The sequence below is a fragment of the Pteronotus mesoamericanus genome, unplaced genomic scaffold, assembly GCF_021234165.1.
Source record: "Pteronotus mesoamericanus isolate MK-2021 breed Mesoamerican mustached bat unplaced genomic scaffold, CSHL_Meso_final contig_94, whole genome shotgun sequence".
Taxonomy (NCBI): domain Eukaryota; kingdom Metazoa; phylum Chordata; class Mammalia; order Chiroptera; family Mormoopidae; genus Pteronotus; species Pteronotus mesoamericanus.
The window spans coordinates 20,388,372-20,414,079 of record NW_026555285.1 but is presented as its reverse complement, the minus strand read 5'-3'; the positions used below and the strand labels follow the sequence as shown (position 1 = coordinate 20,414,079).

The following is a 25,708-nucleotide window of genomic DNA, read 5'->3' as shown; positions in this document are numbered from 1 at the left end:
TACAGGTCTTTTGTGGATGCCCATTATGGAGTTGAAGAAGTTTTCTTTTATTCCTACTTTGCTGAGTGTTTTTATTTGAAATTGAGTTAAATTTTGTCATATGCTTTTTTTTCATCTATTGAGATCATGTGGTTTTTGTTTCTGTCCTATTGATAGGGTAAATTAAATGATTTTTTGTTTTGTTTTGTTTTTTGGCCCTGAGTGGTGTGCCTCAGTGGATCAAATGCCAGCTTGCAACCCAAAGAGTTGCCAGTTCAATTCCCAGTCAGGGCACATGCCTGGGTAGAGGGCCAGGTCTCCAGTTGGGGGCATGCAAGAGGCAACCACATCTTGATGTTTCTGTCCTTCTCTTTTTCTCTCCCTTCTACTCTCTCTATAAATAAATACAATCTTCAAAAAAATGAGTTTTTTGTATGTTGACTGAACTTATAATTATTTATATACTGCTGGATTGCATTTGCTAGTATTTTACTGAGTATGTTTGCATCCATAGTCATATGTTATTTGCATGAATTTTTCTTCTTGTGATATCTTTATTAGGTTTTGGCATCAGGGTGATACTGGCCTCATACAATGACTTGGGGAATGTTCCCTCCTATTATAATTTATTGAAGAGTTTGTAAAGAAATGGTATTATTTTTAAAATGTTTCGTAGAATTCAGTAGTGATGATAGTGGGCCTGGGTTTTCCTACGTGAGTTGTTTTTGATTAATAATTCAATCACTTAATAATTGTTATAAGTTAAGATTGTCAATTTATTCTTCAGTTAATTTCAGCGGTTTATATCTTTTTAGAAATGTGTATTTCACTGTTTTTCCCAGGAAACACCAAATGGCGGATAAGGCTGGTGCTGCGGGAGCGCCCGGAGGCTGGGGCAGGGCCCGGAGGCTGCGGCGGCTTCCATGGAGGACTTGGCAGCAGCATGTGGTCAGGTCGAGGCCCTGGAGCCCGCAGAGGCAAGGCCAAGGAAAAGGAGTGAACTCCCCTCGACAAGTTGGGCCACCTGGTCAAAGACATGAAAATCAAGTCCCTGAGGAAGGTCGATCTCTTTTCTCTGCCGATCAAGGAATCTGAGATCATTTACTTTTTCTTGGGGGCATCCCTCCAGGAGGGGGTTTTGAAAATTATGCCCTTTTAAAAGCAGACACGTGCAGGCCGGAGGACCTGGTTCAAGGCATTTGTCGCCATTGGGTACTACGATGGACATTTTGGCCTAGGTATTAAGTGTTCAACGGAAATAGCCACTGCCATCCGTGGGGCCATCATCCTGGCCAAGCTCACTTTTATCCTTGTGGTGTGAGGCTACTGGGGAAACAAGATTGGCAGACCCCACACAGTCCCTTGTAAGATGACTGGGCGCTGTGGCTCTGTGCTGATATGGAGGACTGCTACACCTCAGCCAGGGGTGCACTGCTACCCTGGGCAACTTCGGGAAGACCACCTCTGATGCCATTTCTAAGACCCACAGCGATCTCACCCCCGACCTCTGGAAAGAGACTGTGTTCACCAAGACTCCCGATCAGGCATTCACTGACCACCTTGTAAAGTCCTACACCAGAGTTTCTGCACAGGACCTAGGCTCCTGCTGTGGCAGCTACATAATTTTATACAAGGAAAATACAGTGAATTAAGCCTGTTAATAAAAAAAAATATGTGTCTATTTCACCCATGTTACTGGTTTTTGGAATACAGTTCTTCATACTATTGCTTTATGTCTTTTTAAAAAATATTTGCAGTCAGTAGTAATGTCCTTTCCTTAATTTTTCTTTCCAGTAGTTTGTCTTTTCTATTTTCTTGAATAATCTAGTTAAAAGTTTGTCGGTTTTGTTGATTTGAAAAAAACATGTTTTGATGTTCGGCAAAGTGTTTTTATTTTTTAATATTTTATTGTCTATGCTATTACAGTTGTCCCGAATTTTTCAGCCCCCCTCCAGCCTGCCCCTGACTCCCACAGCCAATCCCTACACAGTTGTCCACCTCTACTGCTTTTCTAATACCTAGTTCATTTATTTCCACATTCCTTATTATTCACAGGTAAAGCCTCAGCAACAGGTAGGTGTTCCTAGTGTGACAGCTGCTGACATCTTACATCTGTTGGGGACATATATCTTTGAGTGATAGCTGGAGGAGAGATCTTTATATTTTTGTATGCACAAATATATCATGGTGGTTTTCTCTCATGTAGTGGGAAGGGAAGAATGGGGAGGTCTCAGTTCAAATAGTACAGACTCTTCCTCTTCTTTTCAAATTGAAGTGCATATTCTGGATGAATATTTCTTAATTTGCTTCAGCTACTTAGGACAATTCCCAGAGCTTTTAATTTATGTAAATAAATAATTTTTACCAGTTCAGCTGAGTGTGTCAACAGTGTCTTTCATACTGTAATGTAGGAAGTCTCTCTAGTCAAGTAGTTTTCATCATTTGTTCACTCATATTCACAGTGCTATGTGGTACATTACTTTTCGCCATTTTTACCTATGAAGAAAGTAAGTGAAAAGATGTTAAAAAAAAACCTCTCCTTATCTCAGGATTGTCATCTACCAAATATGAAGAGTAAGTTTTTAATTTGCTTGTTAATTAAACAGTGCAATTGTTAATTTTATGAGACAGCTTGACTAAACAACTGGGTACCCAATATATAGTTTAACATTATTTCTGAGTGTATATGTAAGAGTATCCACCCGCTTTTACAGATTAGCGTTTGAATCTGTAGAATGAGTGAAGATTGACTTCTCCAATGTGAGCGGGCATCATTCAATCTTCTGAAGGCCTGAACAGAACAAACGGGTAGAGGAAGGGAAGATTATCTCTCCATACCTGAGTGCTTTAATTGAAATGTTAGTCTTCTCCTGCCTTTTGACTGAGTTACACAATTGATTATATTCCTGGTTTTTGTGACTTTGGACTCAGACTAAAACTACGGCACCAGCTTCCCTGGGTATCCAGTTTGTAGATGATATGTTGTAGTACATCTCACACTTCAGAGTCAAGTAAGCCAATTTCTTATAATATATTTATATATTTATTATATTATCTATTGGTTTTGTTTCTCTAGAGGACCCTAATACAGTCAGGTACTGTGGCTTCAGAATTTTAATATTAACCACAATACCATTCAACCCCATGAGTGAAGTTTAAAAGAATTTTCGCCATCCATTACTATAATTGAAGATAGTCAGGGTAAAATGACATTGCTCCACAGTGTAAAAGTCTGAGTTTTGTAATCAGATGTACTTGGAAACAGATCCTAGATTTGTCAGTATTGTATGTAAGCAGGTAAGCAACTACAATTATATAATTGCAAAATGAAAAAAATAATCATCTCTCATCAGATTCTTTTGAGACATGAACTTGTATATCATTCTTAATGTGGTTTTATTATCCCCGAAATGTAGTGTTTGTTGACATAGCTCCATACTAAATACTAAATACTAAACAGACCCTTTTGGCAACCTGTGTCAGAAGATTTATGATTTAAAGGCATAGTTGGCAGAAAGGATTTTGTCATATGCTGACATCCACAAGAGTACTTTATTGTCAGTTTCCAGAAACTAAGGAAACCATGTATTATCTTTATTTCTTATCTTTTACATTTCAACAGCTTTCCTCCATTGATGTATATTTTGGAACCAGTAGATGTGATGTCTGATTTTAGTATCAGTCATGTTTCAAATGGCAGTTGATGGTAAAAGCTCTCTTTTAAATCTCAATTTTGTAATGTAGGACCTGCCCTTAGAAGATAAGAAGGCAAATGAATTAAACAGACGACAACATAAAGTGATATAATTCTAAGAAAAGCTGTTCCGGTTGTGGGATTGCTGCATATATCACTCTATTATCTTTTTTTTTCCCCTACACCGCTCTATTCACTATCTAGAATTCATTGTCTTATAACAGTGTGGCTGCATATAAATTTTCATATCCCTGATAAATATGGAAAAGAAGTAATAATCTTGTATTTATGATAATATGGCTAATCTTTGAATTTAAGCATGATTACTCACACATGATTTTCCTATCAATACGGAGAGTGAAACTCTGGTGTTCTTTTATCTAAATACTGTCAGTTTTCTACATTGTTAAATACTAATCTATTTATATACTCTCAAAGCATTCATCATTTATTATCAAGTTTTTTTTTTTTTTTTACTACAACTGCATTAAATTGAGAGGAAATGAAGCAAAACTGTTCTTTCGTGATTCAATTACCTCAATTAATTCATACAATGAATAGTGGCTGAGGAGGTATGTATTTCAAGGAAAAAAAACTATTCAAATACTACTTAATTTCTACAATTATATTTTTTTCTCCAAACCTACTAGATTGATTTTATATATGTGACACTAATGCAAAGACAAAGTATTTGCTTTAATGTATAAATAAAGCAGAATCCAATCTAATGGATGTGGAGCTCTCTAGAGTGTGGGACATATAGTAGATGAAAATGTAATTAAAATATTTTTAGAACTATAGGCACTTAGAAATACTACTTTATTTCCCTGGTGAAAAGAGTCTAGTGTCTGAAATCATAGTCTTAGTTCTTTGCTGATTACATTTACTGATTAAGTTTTTCTACTGATTAGATTGCTTGGCTAAGTGTAGGTCAAACTTACATTAGAAGAACTTGTAGCATCTAACTATTATTCTAATGCAATTAGTCTATAGGGCATTATGTTACATTCTAGAGTATGAAGTTACTTGAAATTATCAGATGTAGTTAAGGTTGCAGAATAGTGATTAATGCTAGATACTGAAATTCCCATAGCAACATGATTCAAACAAACAGATTTTATATTTACAGATACTCCCAATTCCAGCACATCAGGCATAATCTGTTGATTTTAAGAAAGTTTGATAAGTTTCAGATATGTTTTCAGAGATTTTTCTATTCTTTCATTATTTAGAGTATTTTATTCTGATCTATGAACAAATAATTTCTTCCATAAATATTAATTTTTCAACTTGAAATTGTTTCAACATACATATGGCAGAGTATTATTAGGGTAATTCCTAGGGTGAGGTTTGATATTACAATCTTCACTGCAGTTGACTACTGACTCTTTTGGTGTTCATTTTAAGAGAAAACTATAAGAGAGAAACTTTTTTATGACAGGGAAAACTGAGAATGCATTTCTTAAAAAATTGTTAGAATAATTTTTAAAAAAATGTTTTAATGACTCTTTATGCATCAAGTGTAAAGTAGAAAATAGAAAGGCACACAAAAGATTCTCAATTTCGTTAGTCAAAAAAGAAATGCAGATTAAAACACAATAATTTGCCAATCTACATCTACTAAAATGGGAAAATAAAACAAACACTAAGAGGGAAATCAACCCCGACAATATCAAGTATTAGCTAGGATGCGAACACTGCAGCTGTTACATAGATGGTGGCAGAGCAAAATGGTATAGGCATTTTGGAAAACAGTTTGGCAGTTGCTTATAAGATCACGCATACACTTACCTAATGTTGCAGGAATCTCACTTCTATATATTTATACATTTATCCAATGAAATAAAAACATGTTTACAGAAAACCCAGCAATGAATGTTCATAATAGATTTATTTATAATCACTTAAAATTGTCAGTAGTCTAAATGTCATTCAACTGGTGAAAAAATGAACAAGAGTTAATGTTTATATATTAGACAACAAATCAATGTACAAGGGCTGGCAAAAATAGGTTTACCGTTGTGTGTATGTAAAACAGTTTATATTTGTATTATTATTTATTCTTGCATTATATATTTTCTCACATGAACAACAGTACATCCATTTTTGCAAACCCTTGTATTTTAAAGAACATAAACTTATTAAAGCACACAAAACCATGAGTGAATCACAAATATATTATGCTATTTGAAAATATACAGACTCCAAAGTCTATATATAATATAACTCCATTGATACCACATTGCAGAAAATGAAAAACTATAGGAACAGAAAACATTAGTGTTGCCAAAGGCTGGGGGTTTGGCAGAAGTTTTGGAGTGATTGAACTGTTTTATGTCTTGCTTGTGTGGCAGCCACACAATTGTGAATGCATTGCAAAAGTTGTAGAGATGAACACTTAAAATGATGTCTAGTGTTGTATGTAAACTATATTTAAAAAAATGACAGTGTGTAAGAAAATAACTCTGACGTTACTTCTATGGTTGCTACCCTTTCATAATTGAAGATTAAACAACATTCAAAAGAAATGAGTCAGTCCTCACAATATATTACTCAGTTAAAGAAGTGAATCTGTAAGAGAACATATATCATGATAATCACTTCATAAAATCAACTAAAACTAGGTCGTATTTTTTTTTAAATTTAGGAATTCCTATAGTTGTCTACTTGTCACTCATGTATATAGGATGGTGTGTATTTTTTGTGTGTGTGTTTATGTGAGTGTGTGTGTAAAGTAAAACAATGTTCTACATTAGATCCGGAATAGTGGTTTTTGCTGTGTGGTCACAGGATAATAGCAGGTGCAAGGTTCATTTTTAATTTAAGTGTTATGTATGTGAGTACTTTGATAAGATAGCATTTCTATTAATTTTCTTTTTATGAATAAAGTATTGAATAATAAAAATTTAAAAATGTTAAAATAATAACTTCTACTGACAGAACTTAGGTAGGTGCTTTAAATATATTTTCTTTAAAAAAATGAAATAGAATACTACTCTACCATAAAAAGCGGACAATTTTACCCTTTGCCACAGTATGGATGGGTTTGGAAAACGTTATGCTAAGTGAAATAAGCCAGGCAGAGAAAGACAAATATCATATGATTTTACTCATAGGTGGAGTCTAATGAACAAAGTGAACTAACAAGGAAAATGGGGACAGACTCCTAGATGGAGAGCAGGATGGCAGCCATGGAGTTGGGGGGGTTAGTGGGAAGAGAGATTGAGCAAAAAGTAAAAAGGACTCATGGCCATGGGCAACAGTGTGGTGATTGCCAGGGGGTAGGGTACATAAGAGGACTAAATGTAATAGAAAAAATACAATAAAAATAAAAAATGGAACAAGAGAAAAGGTCTGCATTTAAAATTAGACATTATCATTTAGCATTGTGGTTGTTGACAAAATATTTAGTTGACTTCAATAAAGCAAACTTTTTTCTTCTAAAACACAGGCTTTAAAAAATACCACTCTTATAAACTTCTTAAGAAGAAAACAGAAATGGTTTAATGCTAGAGTAACTGAGGTCTCCAATTACTTATCAAATAAATTCATTGTCTATAACAGTCTTATAAAGAAGTTAAAATCAACTTTGGCAGAAAAATAGGAATGATAATAATAAATAAATAAATATTTTTGTGTTATTGTAATGTATTAACAAATCATATTTAACCAAAATATTTGGAGTCGTATCCTTACAAGATGTTTGCCAAATATCAAATTCTTTTTTTTTTAAGATTTTATTTATTTATTTTTAGACAGAGGGGAAGGGAGGGAGAAAGAGAAAGAGAGAAACACCAATATGTGGTTGCCTCTCATATGCCCCTAACTGGGGACCTGGTCCACAGCCCAGGCATGTGCCCTGACAGAGAATTGAACCAGAAACTCTTTGGTTCTCAGGCCAGCGCTCAGTACACTGAGCCATACCAGCCAGGGCAAATTCTTTGTTCATATTTTAAAAAGGAAGTAACTATATGCATAAAAACTATAATTATCCAATAATTCCCAGGGAAATATGCACATTTTAAATTAAATTTTAGAATTATGGAAATTATGGAAAAATTGTCTTTTGGAGTTATTTTTTCTATCCCAATATTTTATCTGGTCTAATATATTTTTTCTTATTCTATATCTTTTAAAATTTACTCAAGATTATGACCCAATCAAGCGCAAACACTACCATAGTGGTCATGGCAGGAACTATAGTTTTCTCAAACATCAGCTCATAATGAATTCTTAACACCTAGAAAATGTACGACTCTGCCTCTGTGCTTTTGTCCTCTATTACTGGAGATGCGATACCTTTAATGTATATTATTTATCCTGTTAAGAAAATAACTGGTGAACATGACCATATTTTTCTTTCATGATATGTTCCAATTAGGGGGAAAAAAAGTAGATTGTTTGCACATTGATTTTTCTGTTTGCTTCCTTCTGTTATTTGTTATTATGACAATATTAAACATTAGGTATATTATTTCAGTACTAAGGTAAACATTTTTGAAACAAATATCTAGAAGAAATTACAGACCTTTAGCATGAGAATTTTAAATAACAAAGAATTAACTAATTTCTATGTGCAAAATATTGTATCATTTAAAAATTTTTTTCTTAAAATTCTGTTTCACTTCATATGAGTATAAATAATTTAAGTTAATAGTAATAAAATGTTACTTTGGGGGGGTGTGGTCATATGTTTGCAAATATTTTAATGATGCATAAGTAAATACAAAAAATACGAAAGCAAAGGCATTATTTTTCAGAAATAAAATATAGCCTCAAATATTTTTACAAGTCAAATGAAAATTACTTTGGGCATTTACAATAAAGAATTTAAATAAATATTCCTATTCTCTGATGCAATTTTGTATGCTTAATTATATACAATTATTTTCTATATCATAAATGTTTCCTTTTTTTTTTGCCAATTTAACACCCTTATAACTTCATGACTTTAAAGTGGAAAAAAGACAGAATCAAATTGTTTGTTGCATTACCCTGAGTATTATATCTATACCCAAGAAAAAGAAGCATTTTGGTTCTCTTAGGTATCCACAACAACATAACCAATTAAAAGTGACTGAAGGCTATAAGTGACTTTCTGTAATTGTTCATATTTTTGTAATTCCTGTATGTAACATTCAACAGAAAAATCTAGATACTTATGGTTAATTTAAAAAAAAGGTTTCTAAACACATGTGAAAGGAAAAGAACATAAGATGTTGATATCCAGCATATTATCTAAATTTGTCGAAAATGTGGGCTTTTGCCAAAATGTTAATTAAAAGATCAAAATATTGAAATAAAAATCATTGTAACCACTTAAAGTATGTTTGCTTTACTTGTATGTGTGTGTGTGTGTGTATTTAATTAGGAAATTGGTATTTGAGATTGATATTTCTGGCTCATGTCAGTCTTTCCCACAACTACCCTCAAACAAATTTGAAATATACATTTAGTGGTTTTGGAGTTTGCTGTAGGCCTCAAGGTGTAAGAGTTGTCAAGGCTACGGTAAAGGATTTTATACCACCAGAGCTCAGAGGGTGAGTTTGGAAAAGAGGAATTCCAAAACACAGAAACAATGTGGTTAGCAGCAACTTGTTTCTTAAATTTTCATCTCAATCCCATTTTCTCTGATAGACTTAAAAGAGATCACAGGAATTTATTCTCAAGGAAGTGAGAGTTATAAGAAGCAACTTTGGAAGTAATTATAATTAAAGAATTTTAAATAATACTTTGAAATTAACAAATTTTGCATAAGATTTGATATAATTTTTTAACTAACATGGTACAGAGAATATTCAGGAAGAAAATATAGTGTTACCAAATTTTAAGACCTTAATTTATATATTACTTTATAACCATAATACCATACAAGATCAGTTTGACTTTAATATGCTCATCTGTATTTTAATACATGAAAACAGCTTAGGAAAAAATAACCCCCTATTTAATGTTTGTCAGAAGGAAATAAGTAGTATCATTATTCATAGCAAACACTGTATATATATTAAATATAGGGTAAGATTTTATTATTGAGAATGTAGCATAAAAGTTGGAGTAGTTTTATTTTTAAAAAATCTGTCTCTACTTTGTATGAAGGAGAATACTTTCTTTTACACTGCCAGGTAAATTATATAAATTACTGCCTTAAATACTGTTAAATGCTAAAATAATGTCTAAGTTACAGGGATTTCTTAGTAAATCCCTGGATGTGAATTTATACACTTAGAAATGTCAAACACTTTCTCTATGGACCCAAAAAGATGTCAATTATAGTATTTGACATCTAGCTTTAGGGTCATTTCAAACTTGTCATGGAAACAATATGCACTCTTAGATGAAACCATTTCCCTCTGATATTCAAAGTAAAATAATAACATAAAGATAATGAAAACTCAATTTTATACAGTAATTACCACATTCTCGGCACTGTTCTAAGCATTTTGTATTATTATTTTATTAAACTCTCTCAATAACCTTGTAAGGTAGATAGGTATATTATTTTCCTCATTTTCCAGATAAGAAGACCAAACCCCAAGAAGTTAAAGAACTTGCCTAAGCTGTCATAGCAGAGTTTGGCTATGAACTCAGGCAACTTTCAGAAATTTTGGTTTTTATTAATGTACTTTACTAAAATTTATCAGAGAAAATGAGATTTCCAGAGCAAGTTTCAAGATTTCCTGTCTTGTTAAAACACTGAAGTTCAAATATTCAGTAAATAATACAAAAGAACAGAGTAGCTTTCTATAATATTTTATGGTAAAGTAAAATGACTCTATGTTCTAGAACATATGTTGTCACTATTGTAAACAATGTGAAAATCATCATGCTTGAATCTACCTGCAAACTATTTGTTAGATAACCGAACACACTAAGATGCCTTTATTCCTTTACAAATAAGATGTTTATTAAATATATTAAATTACTATTGAAACATTCTATCAGTGAAAATAATGTCTCTAATATGCTGATTAAAACTTTCCTCTAGAAGCCTAGAGACCAGTGATGTGAGGAAAAATCTAGCTTCATAATAAGGGGTTTTGGTGTATAATGATAGGAGATGATTATCTAGCAAGTGATACCAATTGGCACTTACAATCTAGAGTGATGAAATTTCAGCCAGTTGCAAACACTTCCTCTAATTCTTCATTTTCATTTTTTTTCCCCTCTGAAGAGAAAATTGTGCAGCCATAAATTGAGGTAAAGGGCAGAGTTGTGATATTGTAACATTCAGTTCAAAATAATTTACACATTTTAGATTGAGTGCTTTTATTTAAATTCAACTTTGGACTTTGACATTTCTAAAAAGATTTGTATTGCATTTTTTCCTTTACCATTTATCCTTCTTATAACCACCCCCTGCAATCATCACGCTGTTGTCCATGTCCATGAGACTCTTTTCCTTTTTGCTCGATCCCTCCAGCCCCTAACTTCCCTTAGCTGTCTTCCTGCTTTCCGTCTCTGAGTTGGTCTCAATTTTGCTCATTAGAACCCACATATGAGTGAAATCATATGGTATCTGTCTTTCTCTGACTGACTTATTTCACTTAACATAAAGTACTCCAGGTCCATTTCACTACCCTATTTTCCTTTCTAGCATTAAACAGTATAGATACCCCAATATATTATCTAGATAATATTCCAGTGCTTTTTATACTCTAAATGTGTTGAAGTTCATGGTTATTGTTTTGAAATTCACATATTAATATAGCAATTTATTTTTAATTTGATTTTCTTAATAATTAACAGACTTCTGTTATGTTTTGTATCTGTTTTTCAATCATAATCAAATGGTTATGTATTAACTAGTAGAAAGCTACAAAAATCATCTTTAATCTGGATTATAATCATTGAAAATTTTGATGAACATGACAAATTAATTTTATGAGTGTATAATCATTTTTTTAAAGATTTTATTTATTTATCTATTTATTTTTAGAGAGAGGAGGAGGGAGAAAGAGAGGGAAACATCAATGTGTGGTTGCCTCTCATGTGCCACCTACTGGGGAGCTGGCCTCCAACTCAGCCATGTACCCTGACTGGGAATCAAACCAGCAACCCTTTGGTTCCCAGGTCAGTATTCAATTCACTGAGCCACACCAGCCAGGTCTAAATGTATAATCATTATTAAACATCATTCTATGTTTCATCATCATTGAATAACCAAATTAATAAAATATTTAGAGTATCTATAACATATCAATAAAAGCCACAGCTTTTAGTAATGAAAAACTAAACAGAAAATCTAAAAAATATATGTATAATTTGAGGTTATATAGAAGTTTGTCTTAATTTGAGTGAAAAAAAGTAATGGGAGTAATATGTTTGACTATGAAACAACATTATATAGTTCTGAACCATATATTTTTAGATTTTTCTTTTATGTACTTGCTAAGTGAAATCCTTTATCAGTTTTCTTTCCCTTTAACACAGGCTTTTTTTTTTTTTATTTCACAGATCATTTCCTCAACTTCATGGTGTTTTTGATCTAGTGGTTTATAACAAATTCCTAGAATAAATTTGGGTCCATTGTAACATCCTATTTCTTGCTGGAGTGAGTGTGCTCAACTACATTATTTGCAACCTTTCTATTTCTGATGTCAATGAATGTATGTAAGAGAGGATGCCTCATAATTGACATGTAGAAAATAATGAATAGAAGTGATATAAAAATACAAAGTTTCAAGTATTCAGCATAAATATTAATGAGTGAAACAAGCTGAAAAATCATAACAAATCACATAATTCAAATGCTATACTTGCTGCATTGTACAGTGTGTAGGTCACTAGTTTATAAGAATGATCAATATTAGCACACATCAATAAATATATCTATTTGCTCTCCTACTAATATATATTTTCTCATTAATCGATTGGCTTAACATATTTCTACATAAGGGTAAGTAATTTTATTTCTTTTTAACCTACATAGGTGTGTGTGTGTATATATATATATATATATATATATATATATATATATATACAGGAAAAGTTATATCTTATTCAGCATACAGAATTTTGTGTTTACCAAAACACAAACAATCAGAAATAAGAAAGAATAAAGGGTATGGTTTTGACATTTTTACACAGTAGCAGAGGAAGGAGAAACAGAATTGAGTTTCTAGAACAGATACTGAATAGGTCCAAATATTGGAGGAATTTGTTGGAACTAAAGAGGCTGCAAAAAATTTCATGTTTGAATGAGTCTTGGATTTTTATTTTGTTTGTTTTTTTCATTTTGGGCTGTTCTGTATTTCTTATTTTTATTCTATTGGGGTCACATTTGTTAATAACATTATACAAATTTCAGGTGTCAACTTTATAATAATACTAGTAGCTGCCTGACTTTATTTCCACAGGCACAGTTACAATCGGCTCAATTAAACTATATATTACTAATATAATTTGGTTACCAACAATGTGTAACTAAGTGAAGTTATTCTTTTACTAAGAATAATAGAACTGACTCTGGTCGGCTTTTATGAATGGGTGTAGACTACTGGCAATTGAGGAAGACTGCTGTACAAATTACAGTCCTTTCCTCTTAACTGGAAGCCAGAAAAGGTAGAACCCACCAAAGAAGCAAAGGGACAGAGAGTAACAGGCATCATCACAAGTCCCAGAGCCTCTGCCTTCCTTCCCCACTTATTCTTTTGCTTATGGTTCTTTTGTAAAAATAATTGATCACATTACCTACCACTTTCCTTTGATGTCTGCAAATGACATACAGGCCCTTCTCATTTTAAAGGATATCCTACTCATTGCTTCAGGGGAAAAGAAAGGAAAATAAAACATAATGAAGTGAGCACTTTTTTGTGTTGTTCAGGAAAAACTATGTTATGCTGTGATAGCAAACAACCCCTTGATCTCAGCTAGGTAAATCTCCCTACAAATCGCAGTGGTTATTGAAGCGACTATCCTTTCTGAAGCAACTCACTAAGTCAGGCTTAACGTGGCACCACCATCTGTAGATATCTATGTGGAACCACAGCTTTCTAGTTCTTTATGATGCAGAAAGAGTGAATGAAAGATTCAGGCATTAACAATTAATTAGTCCCACCCTGGGGTAAAATGTCATTTCTACTCACATTTTCTTGGTCAAAATATATAGATATGCTAACCTGAGAGAACAGGTTGGTATAATATTCCTTTTGCCCAATATAAAAATGGGCTACAGTTCTAAATTTAAAAAGCTCCTTCATCTATAGTTTTAGCATAATCAGAGAAAATTACCAGTATGAGGTTCCACACATGACTATCGAATTATATGGCCTGAATGAGAATACACAGAATGAACTAGGGTGTATAACTGGGCCAGAATGTAAAAGGTATGTATTATTAAACAAAGAGATTGAATCTAATAATCTACTTTGCTCTAGGGGTAAATTTGGCAAAGTAAGTCCTTACACTTACTGAACTCATAGTCCAGTGATTGATGTACATTTCATAAGCCTGACTAATGAGAATAGACAATATTTTTCAAGGTGACTGCTTTATTTTTTTTAAGTTTGGTGAGCCACTCAGACTTTAGATGAGACAGATGACAAAGGTTATGTTAGCCCTTGTTAAGTGACCAGAATAGGCTATTAGTCAAATGTGGAAACACAAGAAACAATACATATTATTTTTATAAGGAGAAAAACCTATTATCCATATATGTGTCCATGTAAACAAATATATAGAGCAGGAAACAAGACAGTTTTCCTTGATAAGAAGGACCTTCAAGTTCAAAAAAGGCACTTCTCTACTTTAATGCTGCCTGAAAAAAATTTAAAAACTACTTTCATGGCTTTCTTGAGGAAAGGTGAAGGTATTGGGTAAAAGGTATTAATACTCTCCCAGACTGCTTATGATGACTCTTTTAAATATTATATGTATTATGCACCATACACCCTCCACATTTTATTGATCAAATTTTACAGACAGCACTTTTTGTTCCATCTCCTCTTTACTAGTCTATGTGTGTACACATATGTGTAAATGCAAACATGCATACACACAAAGCCATGATAAATATTATGAAAATGTGCTCTGTGGACTTTGTTTGAAGCAGCTGTGACAGGATTAGCAGAATAGACTAGTGGTTTAAATGAGAAAGGGGAAAGACCAGAATAAATATGAGATGCATCCTCCTTTTGTTTTGTTTTAAGGCAAAAAGTAGCATTCTAAGAGGCCTTTAAGGAGAGGGCCTCAGGTAGAAAGCCAGACAAGCCACAAGTATCTTATCTTGAGCCCAACTTTCAATTCCAAGGACGTTTACGAGGGCAACTTTCAACCTCTAACTTAAGTAAGGGTTTGAAAATTGGGACTCTGGAGGTAGACTAGGCTCTGCTGGTAGATTTACACAGGTGAGTTCATTCCCTATTCTTGACTTTACCCTTGAGTCAAGGCTGCTTGTAGCAACTAGTCTCAGATGCTGACAGATTCCTTAGAGCCGGTATGGATTTAGGAGACTACGACAGTTTATCTGTACCATAACTGGGGACAACTGAGTGGGTACCCTGTGGCTTGATTGCCTCTACTCGGGTCTTCTGTACCTGATATTGTTCACACAATTTATAGTTGTATTATGTACCTATTTATGAGCAGATTTGGGAAGGGAGGTTTCAAACTGCTCAAATGCACTAAGACTTTATGATAGTTGTAGGAAAGAAAAAATGAGTATTTAGGTCAATTCTCATAATGGCACACTTTAATCTGTCCCTTGGGCACAGATACAATAACTAACCATGTAGCAGAGCTTACCTGGCTGGTAATAGCTGAGCTTGAAGGTAATGCCCAAATATTAAGCCATTTCATATTCTATAGAACATTCAAGCACGTTGGAGTTAGTGTCAATATGTGGTGGGACTACTACTTTAGGGCATGGAGAATTATTAAGGAAAATAGAAAAATTAGCAAAGTCATTGAAGTGGGGTGTTTTTCTGGTAACCCTAAATTAGAGAAACTATGATAGTAGATCAGGCAGCAAATATTGTAGGACTAAACAAATGAAATTTCAGGATAGTGCTATTTCATGCATTTGGCAGAGTCAAGGTCCAGACTAAAGTTGGAGCTCTAATAGAAGTTCCTTAATTTGAACAGCTTATCTCAGTTCTTAACAAGTTTAAATACTTTGTATTTTTTTAAGTGAATCTTTGAAGACAGGAAAGAGCAATGCCCTCCTGTAGGGTAGGTGGAGGTGATCTGGCTCCCTCACCCAGGTGCATGGGTAACTGGAGGAAGCAGCTCTGATAAAGCATTGTCCTCACAGCCTTGAGCCTGGATCTCCCGGCTTAGCCTGGGTGCGATAAACTGCCCCATAGCCTTGAGTAGGATCACATGCCCAGCTCTTGATATTTACTTCACTTTCTGGCTTGTAGCCTGCTTTGTTTAGGGCTAGTATTTAAGGGGTAGGAGCTTAGGACAAGGTAGGGAGTAGGGGCACAGACTTGAACACGGACTTGTGGCCCATGTGACACATGAGCTTGTGGCCTGTGGACGATGTAGACACAGGCTTGCAGCCTGTGTGATTCTCCAGAACAAAGGCATGTCAAGCATCCCCAAGGCTCCACACATCTTCTTCTGTCTACCTGAGCCCCTAGAAGACCTTCCCAGCCTAGAGAGGCTGCAACACACTTCCATACATATTTTATTTATGTTATTATTTTTAAACAGCTTTCTTTGGTTAGTGATGGTTAGTGACAGCTCACAGTGGAACTCGAGTGGATTGAATAAAACTAGTCATTCTCATTAGCATCTGTAAGAATTTTGACTACTGTAGTTGTTGCCATATCAATAAGATAATGAAATAAAGTTATTGATTTGGTAAGGATATTTCCTTTATCCCATTGAAAAATGTTCACTGATTCTAAAATTTCCACATGGGACTATCTATAATATAGGTCCTCATCATTGCAATGATGCTGAGTAATAACGGATTGAGAGAATTGGGTGGAAGCCTACAAAGAAAGCCTTTATGGAGTGTAGAAAGTAAATATGGTCAATTCCTTGTGTTTCTAGTGCAGAACAACGTGTCAGGCAAAATGACATCTCCCATTTCTAAGAGTGTCCCAGGGCATCTACAATCTCTGATCAACAGTTAACTCAAGAGCACTTTAATTTTAACAAATAAAATGGAAGTCTTTCCTGTCAATAATAGTACCACTGGAATAAAGTGTTTGACAAGAAATTGTAAGATGCTTGAAAAAACACACTGTTTTTGTTTCCAGAGACCACTATCACGGAATCTACAAAATTTTGTCTCACTGATACGTCTGAGGGGATAATGTATGTGGAATAAAATACACATATTGTACAAATTACCAAAATTTTCTCTGCTTTAGGGTAGTTCAGGCATATCCTCTCATATTCAAACCTTACCAGTAGGATGTGATAGCAGAAAGTATGTTGCAGTCTGTGTGTTTGTATGTGTGTGTGGTAGTGGTTGTTGCGGTAATATCAAGCTTATATTAGAGGGAGTAATGAATGACGATATTACTAATTTTTCGGAATGCATAGTTAAAGTAAGAAGAATTAACTGTCTTTTGTTTCTAAGGACTGAATAAAAAGTTAAGGGATAAGGATTTTAAATGTCCTGGCACTAGGAGATTGAGATTAGACCTTTATCTTGGTATCTCAAGCAGAATAGAGGTACAAGGAATAGTGATAGATGGGAGGAAATGATAATACAAGTTTTATACTTATGACATAGTTGCTGCAAGAATAATTATTTGGCAAACATCACAGTTATGGCCACAAAGGGCTAGTTATTGTTATATAAAAGAAGTTTGCTGGTCATACAGACCCAGAGCCTGAGATTGTTGTTGACAGATCGCGTACTCAAATTTCCTGATATAGTGATTCCTTCCACCTATGGCTAGAGATCCTTAAGAAATATTCTGATCACTGAGTTATTGAATAATGATTAGTAAGAAAATGCATACAACGGGGGCAAGGCATACAATAGGAAATTCTTAATGCCTGTGGGTGGTGAAACATATTCATGTACCAACAAGTTCAACAGTTGAATCATATGGAGTTTTTATTCTTTTTAACTTTTGTGTTAGGGTTTGTGGTACAGGGAGCTGTGCTGAAATTATTGTCACCTGCTAATTAAATTGGCCCTATGCTATTTTTTTCTTAAATGTAGAATTAAAAACACAGTTCAACAGATTAATGAGGAAGTATCTCTACATGTCACCAAGGATTTTTAGATACGGCTAAAGGACACACATGTTAGTTGATAGGTAGGTGGGACATAGCCACGCCTACCATAAAGGAAACAAAAGTAAACCCAATACCACAATAAGAAATAGGGTGTAAAAAGATAAAACTAATGCTTTTGTGTTTATTTTCTCTCTACTTCTGTCCCTTTCTACTATTTAAAACAGAAAAAGCATGACCTAATATGGATTCCTTTTATCTAGTTCTCTCTCTGCTTTGTTCTTCTGTTTTAATGGAAGAAAATGCGGTCATATGTATATGTGACCATAAGTTGTTGAAAATTTCGTAAGAAATTAAGATTACACTAATTTTACAGAATCCGAATCATTTTTCTTACACACCCTCAAGCCTGAACCAGGCTTTGTGATTTGCTCTCACTCATTGCTTCTGGTTATTTTTCAAAGAACAATTTTCTTCATTTTTCATATGTCAGATTTGCTTCCTTGTTCTTTTTAAATTTTTGAAGAGTTTATATAATATATTCAACATTTTTCATCTGTGTTTCAAAACTGTGTATTGAATTATAAATACTGAAGAGACAACCTAAGAGTATAACTCATGCAATTTTAACAAAATGATGGCATTGTGAAACTAGCACCCTAGATCAAAAATTGTAACCTCTCAAAAATCCTCTCACATCCCTCTTCAGTTTCTGCTCTCTTCCAAAGTGACAGGCTGGGTGGGATTCTCTAGTATTTCTTCCAAATAGTGTATATTATTTTATGTCTGGTGTCTTTCACTCAACACAATATTTGTACAATCTATTCATACATATAATCTAGATTATTCATTGTTATTGTTGAAAGTATAATGTTATGTGGATATGTTACAATTTAAATTTCATTTAAATATTGTTGGGCATCTGGCTAGTTTCAAGTTTTGAGTCAATTAAAATAATGCTCTCATGAACATCCTAGTACCAGTCCTATGGTTAATATGTGTTAAGTATTTCCATTAAGCTTGTAATTAGGAGTGTATATGTTAAGTAAAAAGATAGTTAGGTGTTTAACTTTTAAAGATAACACCAAAACATAAAACATTTCGAAGTGGCTATGCCAATTTACTTTGCCACCAGCAATATATACATATATATATTTTTTTTCATTCTCATCAATACTTGTTATTGACCATCTCTTTAACTTTTACCATTCTAGTATCTGTATTGTAGACACATTTTAGTTTTGAGTTGCATTTTATGCAACACATTTTCTTACAAGGCCTACTTTATTTTTAGCTCACATATTTTGGCATATGAGAATTCCATAGGAATTAGGCACTAAGTATTTTGCAGATTTCCTTATTATCTCTTTAAAGCAACATTTGCTTTGTATGTTGATAGTTATCAGATATGAGGATTTTGTGACATCTTTTCATTATTTTCTAATTTTATTGCATTATGGTAAGAGAACATGGTCTCAAGATTTTTTTTTAATATAAGAATTTTTTCTCTAGTCTGTGGTTTATTTTTACTATACCAAGTACATTGTCTATTTTCAATGCATAAAATTATATAAATACATCTATCAGTTAAAATTATTTGTGTAAGCCTAGACAATTCTATGTTGTTCTTAATAATTCACAATAAAGAATATTAGTTATCAGAGGCTGAATCTCACAGAATTCGGGGACATGAGCAGCGAAAGGGACAATACCAACAAATATAACCATTTTTTCCCCTAAAATTTACCTCTGTCCCTTCAACATTATGTGCAGTACTGAATCTGAATTAATGTGTATTCCAGAATTGAAAATATTTTCTGTAGTGGTCTTGACCTTCATTCCAGCTCCCTTTGATGCATATTCCTACAGCCTTGTTCCTTTTTCAAAATCCAACTCCAGAAGAATGCAGTAGCTTGAATCCCAAGATATTATAAGCAAATGGTGAATTTATTTGTAACACATATTGCCTCAGTTTGGAGGATTCTCCATGAGCCCATTGCTTTTGAATTTAATTAATACAGCCCCAAGATAATATAATTTAATATCACCGTTAGAAAATAAGTTCCAGCAATATTGAATTTATTTAATGTTGATCATGCTTATGAAGTAGTTATAATTGTATTGTAAACCTTACAGTTGTATCTTTCTCTTACTATTTATGTTTCCCTTACTAAGCATACACCTGCATCTCTGGGTAAGATAGCCATTCTCTGTATTTTGTTATTATTTTGGGAATTAAGATGTAATGCTTCTATGAAAGATCATAGCAAGATAACAGAAATGCGAGACTCTCCCCAGTTTTCAATGAATTATCTTTTGATGTATTCTTGAATTCATCGCGTTAAGACTGTTTTTCATGGAGATGCCTATATCATCTCTAACACAAATCCTCTCAAAGAGTACCATATATGGACACCCAAACTCAAATATATTGGAGGAGGACAAACTGGAACTTGGGATACCAGCTCCTATGGTAAAAATCCAATTATGCAGGGAATGCAAGTTACACATTACATGGCTGACATTGGTACTTGTTCAGACTTTGTTATTCAGAGACTATTAAATAACTGAGACTTCAGAGCTTATTGTGCTCTCATAAAGTAAAAACAACAAAACAATAACACAATAATAATAAACTCATTCAAATACTCCTATATTTCATAATTTAGATCTTGCTTAAATACTTACTACAAAATCCTACAGACTTATTTTCACATTCCCCCAGGATAAATATGAATTTGGATCTTGTGTGGTAAACTGATAAAATATTGGAAACTATAACCAAAGTAATGTGTACATGATTTAGAACCAAATACTTCACTCCCACTATGGAATGTGCAATATGAAAACAGATATCAGGAACTTAAAACAATTTCTGAAAAATAAAATTTTATAGAGATATATTCTAATTTGTGGGGTTTTTTTAATTTCAAAAACTTGCTCTCTAATTAGGTTTTCCCCATTCATTATTATTAAATAAAACAGAAAAGAGAACCTGGGTATAACAACATTGGAAACAACTGGGTATCACACATGACCAGAATAACCAACGAGGCAAAAGAAGATTACAGAAACACTCATATGCTATGTATGTCATTAGAATTATGTATCAAAAGATATACATGTACCATTTACTAAAAGCAAAAAAACCTTCCCCTATGTAAAATTCATGGTATGAGATATCAGGTATCTATATTTTTTCAAGACATTTAACTTATTTTTTAAAACAAGATGAATTTAAAAACCATTTTGCCTTAAGAACTTTAGTAATAGATTTTTTTCTTCTTTTCTCTATTGCAGAATAGAGAAAATCCATGTATTAATAATATGCAGAATGGTACACTCTGACATGTTTTTTGTTGAATTTATTTATTTATTTATTAGATTTTTTTGTTGTTGTTTACCCAAGATTTTCAGTTGTTTTAGCCTCTGGGAAATATCCTCACATTAGAATACCCACATACAGTTTACAATGATTGACAGGTTCCAATGAGGAGGGATCAAAACTGGACCACAAGGGAGTATATATATATATATATATATATATATATATATATATATATATATATCTCAACAGTGATGCACAAATGTATCCTAGATATAGAATTCTTTTATATATGCCTTACTAGGTATGCATTTTGCCTCAATACCTAATATACTTAAATTTGGGGAAATGTTGCATATACTGAAAAGAGTAAATAACGAAAGAAAACTAAAATGCATTGACTGCAAAAAGCACAGTTGATACAAAGATATGTTGCACTGAAAGTGAATAAAATAACAGAGGAGTCTTTCAATATTTCTTTGAAGATAGTATGATCAATAATAGAAGACTTTTTACCACTAAGGGATAATGGAAGGAATTAAATAATAGCATACTGAAATATGAATAGAAATAGTATGTTTTTTTCTGAGGTTATCATGAAGTTGCAGATAAAATGTCAGAATTGAAAACAAACCTTCATCAGAACTGCATGAATATTTTCATTAAAATAAACATATTCAGGTTAAGACAAATATTGATGGACACAGTGAGAGCTACTTGAACATAAAATACATTAATAAATGTCAACGTATTAGTATGAAATGTTATGAATACAAAATGGTTGTGAGTTAATAAAGTAAAAGCACAAGTCCTTAATTGGTGTGATTATTTACAAAAGATTTCATAACATCTCTGAGGACATAGTAGAGCTGAATAGAGAATGCACAGGGCACTGAACATTTCTTTGTCACTTTTTTTGTCCTTTAGAGCTCACGTTTCTCTCCCCTTTTTTTAAGGTTGGTATTATAACACTTATTAAAATGAGGCCATGGGTTCATAGAAACAGCAAAGAACCAAAGAATTAAAATGTAGATTTGTAAAGTCCCAACTAAAACCCAAAAGTATCTAATGTATTCATTCATTAGCTAACTAAAAAGCCCAAGAAAGACAAGACACCCAATATAGTTTTAATTTTATTAAAATTTTATCAGTGTTTTTCTCTGTTTCATAGAAGCTTATTGTCCTTTAATGTGAACCCTAAGTGCTTTATTACTCAGTCAATTCCAGCAGGTTGTCAGGCTTGGGAATGACTTCAGGGGTGTGGGCTGAGCAGTCACCAGGGCTTCCACTTGCAAGAGTCCCACACATGGTTCAATGCTCTCCTGGGGCTGACTTGGAATTCTTAATAATTTTTGAACCAGAGGCCCAACTTTTCTTTTTTCACTAGGCACTACAAATTAGGTAGCTAGTCCTGCAGGCCTCCCTTTAAAGCTGAAAATTTATTTTGCTGTCTTCTCCCACCTCTCTGCAGAGGCACATCTCAGGACAGTGTCTTTGCCAGTATAACTATCTGTAGGATCGATTACTGTCACTCTCTCTCATTTCTTCTGTGTGGAACGTTTCTGAGGGAGATCCTAAATTGCCTAGAGATGTGACATCATATGATTATTATTGTTGCCTAGGGAGTCTTCCTTATTGTTTTTCTCAAGTACTTTATTGCTGTAGATTAAGTTAGGGAACTCAAGGCAACATAGGTCTGTGAGGAAGAGATGGACATAATGCTTTTAGAATTATCATGAGGCATTCACTGGGAAATATCTAGGAGGCATTTGGCGAAATGGTCTGAGTTTAGGAGACTGTTTTGGATCGAGTCATCAGCCTTCATGTTGTTCATCAAGGCTGTGGATGTCACCTCTCAGAATGAGTTTGCAAAGTTAGAAGTTTAAGGTCAGAAACCTGGGAAATGCTGACCCTCAAGGTTGCAATGATAAATCTATACTGGACAAATACCACATACAGAGATCAAAAGAAAGAAAAGACTTGAGGGAAAATACAGTAACAGCATTTAGGAAATTTAAACTCCTTTGTGTTTATCTTACGCTCTTGTTACATTGGACTGTTCTCTACTTTTTGAAAGACACTTGCCCTATCTGTTTTCCATAAATTCCCCATTTTTCTCTTCAAAATCCTTTTCACATTAAAGGTCTTGCTCAAATATTACTCTTTCTGTGCTCTAGTCTCTGATTTTTCAACAGGGTTGCACTCTGCTGATATCCCTATAACTTTCTTTCTATGTGTCTTTTATCTCCTTGTTTGTTTTATCATAGTTTTCCATGCTTTTCTCATTTTTACTGCATTATAGATAGATTTTATGGATAATTCTTGCCTAAATACTTCTATATCCCAATCAGAAAGTAATACAGTCCACTGTGCATGTTCATGAATATATGTTGAAGAAAAAATAAGTTGTTACAGTTGAGCTGTGACTAGCCAGCTGAGCAGAGCATCTTGTGGCCCTGACCCAGAGCCTGTGTGTGCCTCCAGGCACCCAGTCCAAGGACTTCAGAGGCCCGCCTCATGCAGGGATGCCACCACGGGGGCAGCACATCGGGGTTCTGGACCCTGGAAGAATGCTAGTGCCAGCTGGGGCTGTATCCCTTTTGCCCACCCCTAGGGCCAGGTTTTCAGACCCCAGAGACAGAGTTAGTCTTTCTGCTGCAAATTCCTTCGCACTCTGCAGACCACTTCAGAATATTCTAGGATCTCCAGGGTGATACTCTCTTTGAATGGGATTCTCACTTGTTTGGACCATGGAACAGAATGCAGTAAAGATCAATATTTCAATAGAGCAGATTGTTGGACAGGTTCGACAGCAGGTCCAGGGCATTAGTGATACAAGTCAATGCAAATCACTGGCCTGTTAATCACAGTGACTGGCCAACCTATTGTTGTACAAACTGTCCCTCTTGGACAAGATCAAATTATCAGGCAAGTATCTGCATCTGGGACACAGAATTTGTAGCAGATATAGTTGGATCTACAGAGAGAGACTCAGATGTGGGTGGGAAAAAGAGGACAGGCTTTGCAAGAGCAGGGCCAAGAGAATCAGACTCAGCAGGTCCAACAGCCACAGACAGTGGTCACTGCCAGCCACACACAAACACAGCAGAAGATCTCTGTCCAGGGGAAGCAAGTAACACAGACTATTGAAGGACTGCCTATCTTCTATCAGCCAGTTAATACAGAGAGCATCACTCCAGCAAGGCACGACCCCCTTCCCAGCAGCCAGTTTGGCAGGGGCACAGGTTGTTCAGACAGCATCCAAGAGCCACACAACCCGTAGTTGGAAAGGGCCTGACATTGTAACTCTACCCATGAATGTAATCAGCTCAGGAGGGCTGGTTATGGCAGTGCCCGGGGCTGGCTCTGTGCCTACTCTCCAAAGCATCCCTCCAAATGGGACAGAGATGCTTGAAAAGGAGCTGTTTTATGTGAATGCTAGACAGTACAATTGTCTTTATAAAAGTCGCAAACCTGGAACAAACTAGAGGCAGAGGGGAAAGTCCAAAAGAAATACCTTCATGAGTCAGGCCATAGCACACAAGTGTGGTGAAAGTGGCAGTTTTCTCTCCAGAGGAATAGTTTCCCAACGCAAGAGCCACACCAGATAATAAAAGCAAGGACGGGGATCATCCGAGTGTTCTCACGCCAGACCGTGAGACGGACATGATCAAGGGGACACTCCTTGCCACTGCTGCCCACTGTTCCAGGAGATTAACGCACTCTTTGGAATGGACACTCACAACCACATCCTGCCCTTTTGTGCATGGCAGAGAACACTGGTTTTTCATAAGAGGCTTGGTGTTATAATGGTAGCAATGTCTGGCAAATTCAAATTGCAAGTCTTTTTCTCACCCTTTCAGTCCAGATCTATTTCTGACAACATTGACATTTCGTAGATTAGGAGGAATCAGGGGTACCTATGCCAACCCGGCAGTAGCACAGAAGCGCCCACACCGCCAGCCATTGAACTCGGCAAGGGAGAGCAAACTTCTCACGCTAAGCTGCCATCAGGGAAGCCACAGCCCACTCCTCCCCACAGGAATTTGATTAAACGCTATTATCCATCTCTGTTTGGGTAGCTCATCCTAACTAATTGATTGGACATTTTGTATTCAGAGATGGTTTCCAGGAAAAGAAGTTCAAACTTGTGACATGGAAACAATAAAAGCTGAGATTTAAATATATACATATATATTGTTTACCTTAAAAAATGATTCTTAAAGAGTTTAAGGAACAGCTGTTCAGAATATATTAAAAATGTTAACTTGTGGCAAAGAGGATCCTGTGGTCATTTTGGTAAATATGTTGAAAACTAAAGAGATTTATTCACTGCAGAACTTAATAGATCCTCAAGTATTCTTAAGTGAATATCTAACAGGGAGGTGAAGTGTGCAGTACTTGCTAAAATTATTTGATCATAAAATAAAATTATTTGTTTCAAGCAGCTAATGAAACCATCTTTTCTGTGAAATACACTTTGAGGAATATCAAGTTAAGATTTAATTTTTTCTTACGGAATAAAATCTATAAAGCTAACTTCTTCATATAAACAGAACAAAAAT

At 34.4% G+C, this 25,708-nt stretch overlaps 2 pseudogenes; both read left to right on the top strand.

Annotated features, from left to right (window-relative positions):
* Nucleotides 1-831: 831 nt before the first annotated feature.
* LOC129081100 (40S ribosomal protein S2-like) lies at nt 832-1,602 on the top strand (annotated as a pseudogene).
* A 22,291-nt stretch (nt 1,603-23,893) lies between these two features.
* LOC129081045 (nuclear transcription factor Y subunit alpha-like) lies at nt 23,894-24,696 on the top strand (annotated as a pseudogene).
* The last annotated feature ends 1,012 nt before the right edge of the window (nt 24,697-25,708 follow it).